Source organism: Vigna radiata, unplaced genomic scaffold, assembly GCF_000741045.1.
Source record: "Vigna radiata var. radiata cultivar VC1973A unplaced genomic scaffold, Vradiata_ver6 scaffold_185, whole genome shotgun sequence".
Taxonomy (NCBI): Eukaryota; Viridiplantae; Streptophyta; class Magnoliopsida; order Fabales; family Fabaceae; genus Vigna; species Vigna radiata.
The window spans coordinates 330,288-338,496 of NW_014542000.1; positions in this window are offsets into that span (position 1 = coordinate 330,288).

The window sequence follows — 8,209 nt, forward strand, 5'->3', positions numbered from 1 at the left end:
AAACCATATAAATAAACAAGAGTTTCAATAAAAGAGAGTATCAAAAGATTACATTATTTGCCCCAACAACAATAGGGTTTAGTTCACCTTTGACATGGTGAATCTAGATTAAAAATGGATGAAAAATGGAAAAGCAAACCCTAGATAACATGAAAAGGAGCCTAGGCATCCAAGAGATCCTCTCTAGAGAGTGAAATTAGGTCTGGTCGCCCCTTTCTGTCAAAAGAATGCATCTAAACTCGCAATAGGGCTATTTATAGGTGAGGAGCGCAACAGAAAACAGGCCCAAGTCCAGCAGACAACCGGCCGGCGGAACAAGTGTGGCGCCTGACGGTTTGCCTCTAATCGCAAATCCGCCCAGTGCCAACGCTAGGTGCCTACTCCTCGCCCTGGACCGCCCAGCAGTGGAATTTGCCGCCGGGCGGTGCGTCGACTCTTCAGTTCTTCAATTTTCTTCTCTTTTCTTGTTTAATTGTGTTTTATTTTATTTTTTTTTCTGTAAAAGTGATTTTAGGGTTTGTTTCTTGTGTATGCAGGAAGCAATCCATACTAGAAGTAGAAAAGACCAGCAACCTCTCTTAGAAGGATTACCCGAAAGGAGGAGAAGGAGACGTCCTTCACTTGGGAGATCTCTTTCTCCTGAAGCATTTTTGCAGTCTTCATTTGAGATTCCTATACCAGATCTTGAGGACATGGTTGACCAACCTCCTCCTAGACGTACATTGGGGGACGCAGTGGGCCCCTTGAACTTCAACAGTATAACAGTTCCAGCTGATAACACAACCAGCATGGTGATAAGTCCTGCGCTAATCCAATTAGATCAATTCCATGGGTTGTCAAATGAGAATCCTTATAAGCATTTGACCATCTTTGGTGAGATTTGCAACACCATTAATATAAACAGAGTTAGACTCAGTTTGTTTCCTTTCTCTCTTGGAGGAAACACAAAGGATATGTTGAATTCTTTCCCTGAAGGAACTTTCAGGACTTGGGAGGCTGTGGCACAGCAATTTGTCACTAAATTCTTTCCAATTCCAAAAATTAATCAAGGGAAGTTGGAGATCTCTTCATTCACGCAAGGGATGGAGGAAACTCTCGGGCAAGCATGGGATAGATTTAAAGGTTTATTGAGGAAGACCCCAGTCCATGGGTTCGATAAGACTTCATACTTACTTGCTTTCCTTGGAGGTTTACGTACTCATTCCAAGATGATGTTAGATGCCTCAGCTGGAGGTAGTATCAATAGCAAAACAGAAGATGAGGCGTATGACTTGATTGAAGAGATGGCCTTGAATGAAGTATCACAAAGTGAGAGGGGCATACAAAAAGGAGGACTCTTGCATCTTCCTGCTGAACATACTGCAGCTGCTCAGAATCATATTCTCAGCCAAAAATTAGACAAGTTGACGAAGGTCCTCTCTGAACTTCCTAGGGGAATCAGAAATATTTCTCAAGCACAACAACTTTGTGACTTATGCGGTGGTCACCATATCAATGGTCAATGTGCTTTCATTGAGGAGATGCAACAGGATGTTAATTACATGGGAGCCCAATTTCAATATAAGCACGACAATTTCAACCAAGGAAATTCTAGCCAAGGTTGGAAGAACCACCCTAGTATTGGGCAAAGCCAGAATAATTCATCTGGACAAGTGGGCAACTTTCGGCAACAACAACCTTCCCCCTTATGGCACCAGGTAAGCAGCTTGACTGAGACAGTCAGAGAATTAACTGACAGATTTGACAAATTTTTGAAAGTTTATGAGTCTCAACAAGCGAGTGATCAGGCCAGCTTTAGATCACTAGAGACACAGATTGGGTAGTTGTCTAAGAGTGTCGAAACCACGGAGAAAAACCAATTTCGGGCTAACACTGACGTCAACCCAAAAGAGGAGTGCAAAGGTGTTATAACAAGAAGTAAAAGGAAGCCAAAGGAGGAAATAATTGAGATGGGAAGTAGTGAGGATGAAGAGGAGGAGGAGATTCATAATAAGCATAAGAGATGCGAAGAGAAGAAAGCATAAAGAGAAAAAGAGCAAGAAAGTATTAGAGAATCACTCCGTAATATTCTTAATAAGGTACCCGTTAATCCTAGAACATCTTCACAAACTTCTGAGTATGATGAGAGGATCAAATACTATCTTGGAAAGTTAATTGATCTGGGTTATGAAGAAGATCAGGAGCAGCTGGTTAAGCCTAGAAAGAAGAACCATCCGCAGAAAATGGAGGATTCAGGGGCTTTGACTCTTTCTTGCGTCATAAATGATGTAAATTTATGGGAAGCTATGATTGATTCGGGATCAAGCATTAATCTGATGCCCTTCATTGATTTTAAGAAGATCGGAGGGATAGAATTAAAACCCATCAAAGTGATCTTGACAGTGGCGGATGGATCTAGGAAGAAACCAGTTGGAATGGTGGAAAATGCAATTTTCCGAATTAAGGAGTTGGAAAATGCTCTTTCACTTTCGCTTTTTAAATTCCTAGAATAGGTTGAATTTTAATTTCAGTGTGTATTCTTGGCTTAAATACTTTTTTCTGAAAATTTTTGACTGAATAATTTGCATTATGAGACTATTTGATGATGATTTGAAGTGGATGATAATTGAGCTGCATTGCATGTTGATATTCTATGAAACAGATGGGTGATGAATTATGATTGTGGTTATGATGCTAAGCAGGATGTATGAATGAATCTTGTGTGAGAAAGCATGTTGTGTGAGGTATTGAGCTCTAGAGTTTTCATTGCTGTAGGTATTGTTCACTGGAAAGCATGAATGATATTTCCTTAATCTGGATGATTAATTGAATTGCATGTGAATGTCATATGATCAAGACCATTTTTGAAAACCTTTCTCTAGCCAAATTTTCACCCAAAGTGCTTGAAAATATTATACCCTTTTTGAACCTTAGCCTTAAACAGGATGTGAACTTGAAATTCTTTACCTTGAGTTGGGATGAGCTTAACTGTATGTGATGAAAAGGTTCAAGTTTGGGGTTGCATGGGCGAAATTGGAAAGCTTTAAAGAAGCATTGAGCTCAATTGTTGAAAAAGAAAAATGCATGCGAAAAAGAAAAAAATAAGAAAAAGCATGAAGATGGGCTCAATGAAAAGAAAAAGGGAAAAAGTTGGGAATGAGAGAGTTTGTGAGGAAGAGAGTTGTGCTTAATTGTCAAATTTTATGATAGCAACTCAAGGATTTTTCATTCCAGAAAAACCAATTCTTCTTGTTAGCCCAGCCTCATTACAAGCCTTTGAAAAGTCCTTTTGATGGCATTTGCATGTAAAGATGTTGATTGTTTGAGATGAATGGCAATTTTATTTCTTGTGACTTGTGAATGATAGAGAGTTGGAGTGTCACCTAAACACTTGAGTGATTGANTGAAACACTTGCTTGGTATGAATTATTAATTTTCATGAGTGCATTTTTGCTTAGTGGATTGGTCATTCATAATTTGTAACATCTGTTGTGCAATCTTTGGACTGAACTGGATTGAAAGCATGCATGCATCTTAGTTTGATTTCACTAGAGATTTGAGATTGAGTAGTGTTTGTCATGTACTTTAGGAGTGTTGAATCATTGGATGAAATACTATAAAGCCAAGCTCTATTCTGTTGCTGTTCTATTTTGTTTGCTTGAGAACAAGCAAAGTTCTAAGTTTGGGGTTGTGATGAAGGTTGAAAAATAGTTATTTTCATATGTCATTTTAGACCAAATTACTTCCTTTACTGCTTAGAATGAGCTTAGAATCAAGCAAAACTCAATAAATGAGTTTGTAGAGAGTCAAAAGTTATTTTTAGCGATATTATGCTTGTTTTGCATTGTTTTGTAGCATTTTTAAGAAACTAAAGAATGAAGTTGAAGATGAATGTCTTAGACTCAAGAAAAGGGAAGAAAAATGAAGAAATGAAGAGTCGACGTACCGCCCGGCGAAAAATTACACCACTCGGCGGTCTAGTGCGAGGAGTTGGCACCAGGCGGTGCAGCCAGGTGGGTTTGCAATTAGAGGGAAACCGTCGGGCGGTAGACCCCTGCCGTCGGGCGGTAGCGTGGTTTGAGGGAAGCCGCCGGGCAGAACAAGTTTGACGCCAGGCGGTTGTCTGTTGGGCTTGGGCCTGTTTTCTGTGACGCTACTCAGCTATAAATAGCCCTGTTGCGATTTCAATCTCATTCTTTTGACAGAAGAGGGTGGCCAGNCCTAATTTCACTCTCTGGAGAGGATCTCTTGGATGCTTTGGCTCCATTTCTTCTTATCTAGGGTTTGCTTTTCCATTCTTCATCGATTTTTCATCTAGATTCACCATGACAATGGTGAACTAAACCCTATTGTTGTTGGGGGAAACAATGTAATCTTTTGATACTCTCTTTCATTGAAACTTTGGTTTATTTATATGGTTTCCATATGCTTTGATTATTAATTGTTGGGTTCTCATCTGTGCTTAATGCTTTTATCGTTTAACTCATTCGATAACTGTTGTTTGTCTTTATTGATACCAGGACGTAAAGTAATGTCATGAACTGGTGAGTAATTCCTTGATTAAGCAATACCACCTAGGGATAGGGGTAGGACGATCAATTTTTTTCCACTTCTGCTCTATAATGCATTATTAATTGCTAGGGGATGCTAGGGATAGCAAGCTAGTAATTAGTAATAGGCTCTTTTCGCCGAGGGATCGGGTTAAGGGTAGGTTAAGAAAGTTGCATAACAATTAGTTAATCAAGCAAATAAATCTAGAGGACTAAATAAGAGAGAACGAATAAGATGAAATTGTAAACCCCCAACAACTCCATTCATCCATCCTTTTCTTCTCGTTAATTAAATCAATTTCTTTTGCATGTTTATATTTTGTTCTCATACCCAATCAATTAATTTTTATTTTCAAGTCTTACGATCTTAATTCACACGAACGATAAGGCCTTTCGAGTCTCTTGGGAAACGATACTTGGACTTACCATTATTATTACTTGATACGATTTGGTACGCTTGCCAATCCGTTAACATGCATCCCCTGGTGTCACTCCTCGCACTGGACCGCCCAGCGGTGTAATTTGCCACCGGGCGGTACGTTCACTCTTCCTTTCTTCATTTTTCTTCCCTTTTCTTGAGTCTACGACCTTCATCTTCAACTCCATTCTTCACTTTCTCAAAAATGCTACAAAACAATGCAAAACAAGCATAATATTGCTAAAAATAGCTTTTGACTCTCTACAGACTCATTTATTGAGTTTTGCTAAATTCTAAGCTCATTCTAAGCAGTAGAGGGAGTAATTTGGTCTAAAATGACATATGAAAATAACTGTTTTTCAACCTTCATCAGCAGTCAATTGCGTTTTTCCGCTGCATTGAATTTTCATTACTTGCATTTCAAGGAAAGATTAAAAAGCTTTGCATTTTCATACCAAGATTGCGAAAAGACTTTGTTTTTTAACTAACACCAATTCACCCCCCTCTTGGTGTAAAACGAAGCCTACCTGTTTCCTAACATCTATGAAACTTTATTTGACGTAGGGATGTCGTCATCATCAAGGAGTGTGAAGACTATGGGGAACAAAAGGAAAGAGCCTGAGAGGATGAGAAGATTCTATTCTCCTAGGTTCCTTTCCAGGAAACATGAGGAGAATTATGTGACTGTGCAGGAGAGAAGACTGTTCATGGAGAGGAAGGCTATTTTCATCCCAAACCTAGCTCCTCAGTTTGGATTGGATATTGAGAAAAGGAACTGGGAGAAGCTAGCTACATATCCTGCACCAGCTAGTATAAAACTTGTGAAGGAGTTCTATTCAAATGCATTGACCAGAGGAGATGTGTCAACAGGGAGACATAAGAGCTATGTTAGGGGCAGATCATCCGGTATGACCCTGACACCATCAAAAGCTTTTTAGGCACTGAGTGGCCAGGTGAGCAGTGCCAGTATGCAGCACATACAGGAGAGTTCAGAGACATTGTTGATATTGAGAGGGTTATGTGTGTCCCTAGAGGAAATTTTCAGGGAACCCTAATGGATTGCCTGTCAACATCAAGAGGGCAGATCTGACTCCCCTGGCAAAGTACTGGATGGCATTTACTCATACTAATATTCAGTCGTGCTCCCATGTCTCTGAAATCACCAAGCATAGGATCATATTCATCTATTGTCTGTAGAGGCAGATGGATGTGAACGTTGGTGATGTCATCGCCAACGAGATTCAAAGCTGCGTTACTACTGTAAGTAGCAGGGTGCCGTTGGGACATCCGTCCCTAATTACCTTTTTATGCCAGCAGGCTGGGGTGGACACTTTTGTTCCACCATATGAGGGCCTAGGAGGGATATATATGCCTCATATTATCGACAGTTATGTGGAGGAGATGAGGCAGCTGGAGCAGTACCTAGGAGACGTCCTAGGAGAGGAGCAGCCATGCAGGAGGATTGATGAGTCAATATTTTCTTGATTTCACTTAGTTTATTGTACTATAATTAATCAAGGAATTGTGCTTAAATGTCCATTATTTTCCCGTTTTCGCTAATTGTGCTTAATTTGAACATAAATTCCTATTTTATTAATTTGAATTATCTGAGCTAATTATTTGCAGTATTAATTTTAGGAAAATTTTGGAAATACAATTTGGGACCCTTGAAGGACTGTCACAAAAATTCAAAACTCTCCACAAAAGAAGTGTACACAAGGAAGACACTATAGTGATTTTAAGTGGAAAAAGGGTGACTCCAGCAGTGTAGTGTCACGGCCCACGGGCAATCAATTTTAGGTGAAAGTAATTACTCTCACGTTGCAAGGAAAGTGAGCTCATTTTATTTGGCTAAGGGAATATGATGTGGGGCTGACTTCACTTTGGAGGTGAGCAGCGCTGACTGAATGCTGGAATGAAGCACATGGACATTCATTTTGGGCTTGGAGAGGAGGTGAAGAAGGTGTCACGACCTGACACATGTCCAACAAAAATCCTGCAACACACCATTGAAAAAGAGGTGTGCGTTGGAGCAATTAAGAAGAGCTGGACTAGCATCCATCCAGCAAGCTATCTCGACCCAACAGCCTGCCTGCATCACCGTCCAGCAGTTGCAGCAACTCCAGATGCGGCGTCCAACAGAAGCAGCGGCCCACATTGAAGTCCAGCAGCACCCCAGCACTTTCATTGATGGAAGCACCCAGCACCACGGCCTAAGGAAGCAAAGTGCAACACGCATCCTGCAGTTACACGTGAATGAGTGAGAAGATGCAGCTGCCACCGAAAAGAACAAAACACAACAGCTGATTTTGGGCTTGAAAGAAGAAGCTTGGAGAAGCAACCTCACGGTCCAGCAAGCTTGGAGGATTTTGGTCCAGCAGAGGGTGCATCAACAACACATGAAAAACGACCTGCACTTCACAATCACGGCCCATAGCAGCTTCAACAGCACGTCATCATCCTCATTTAAGGGCATCAACCGCCACTTGGTAGGGAGTTTGTTTTTTTAACCCTAGATTAGATAAAAAAGAGCCTAAACATCCAAGAGATCTTCTCCAAGGAGTGAAAACTAGGTATGGCCGCCCCTTTCTGTCAAAAGAATACGTCTGAAGTCGCACTAGGGCTATTTATAGCTGAGGAGCGTCACAGAATTTGCGCCCGGGGGTTTCGCCATAATCGTGCCACCGCCCGGCGGTTTGCTTCTCCTCGCATTTGGCCGCCCAGCGTTGGATTTTGGCGCTGGGCGGTTCCTAGACTTTTCTTTTCTTCATGTTTCTTCTTCTTTCTTGAGTCTAAAACCTTCCATCTTCAATCTCATTCTTCATTTTCATAAAAAATGTTGCAACACAAGCATAATATCTCTAAAAATAGCTTTTGACTCTCAATCGACTCAACTTACGTGTTTTGCTTAATTCTCAGCTCATTCTAAGCCTTAAATGGTGTATTTTGATCTCAAATGAAGCATGCAAATAACTGTTTTTCAATCGTTATCACAACCCCAAACTTAGAACTTTGCTTGTCCTCAAGCAAATAAAACAAAACTTGGCTTTCCACTTTTTCATCCAAAAGTTCAACATTCCTAAAATTCATGACAAGAACTACTCAATTTCAGATTTTCAGTGGAATCAAATCAAGATGCATGCATGCTTTCAATTCAATTCAGTTCACATGATCACAAATTTTTCATCAGATGTTATACTTTATGAGTGACCAATCCACTAAGTAAAGATGTAAGCATGAAATTTATCAATTCTCACCAAGC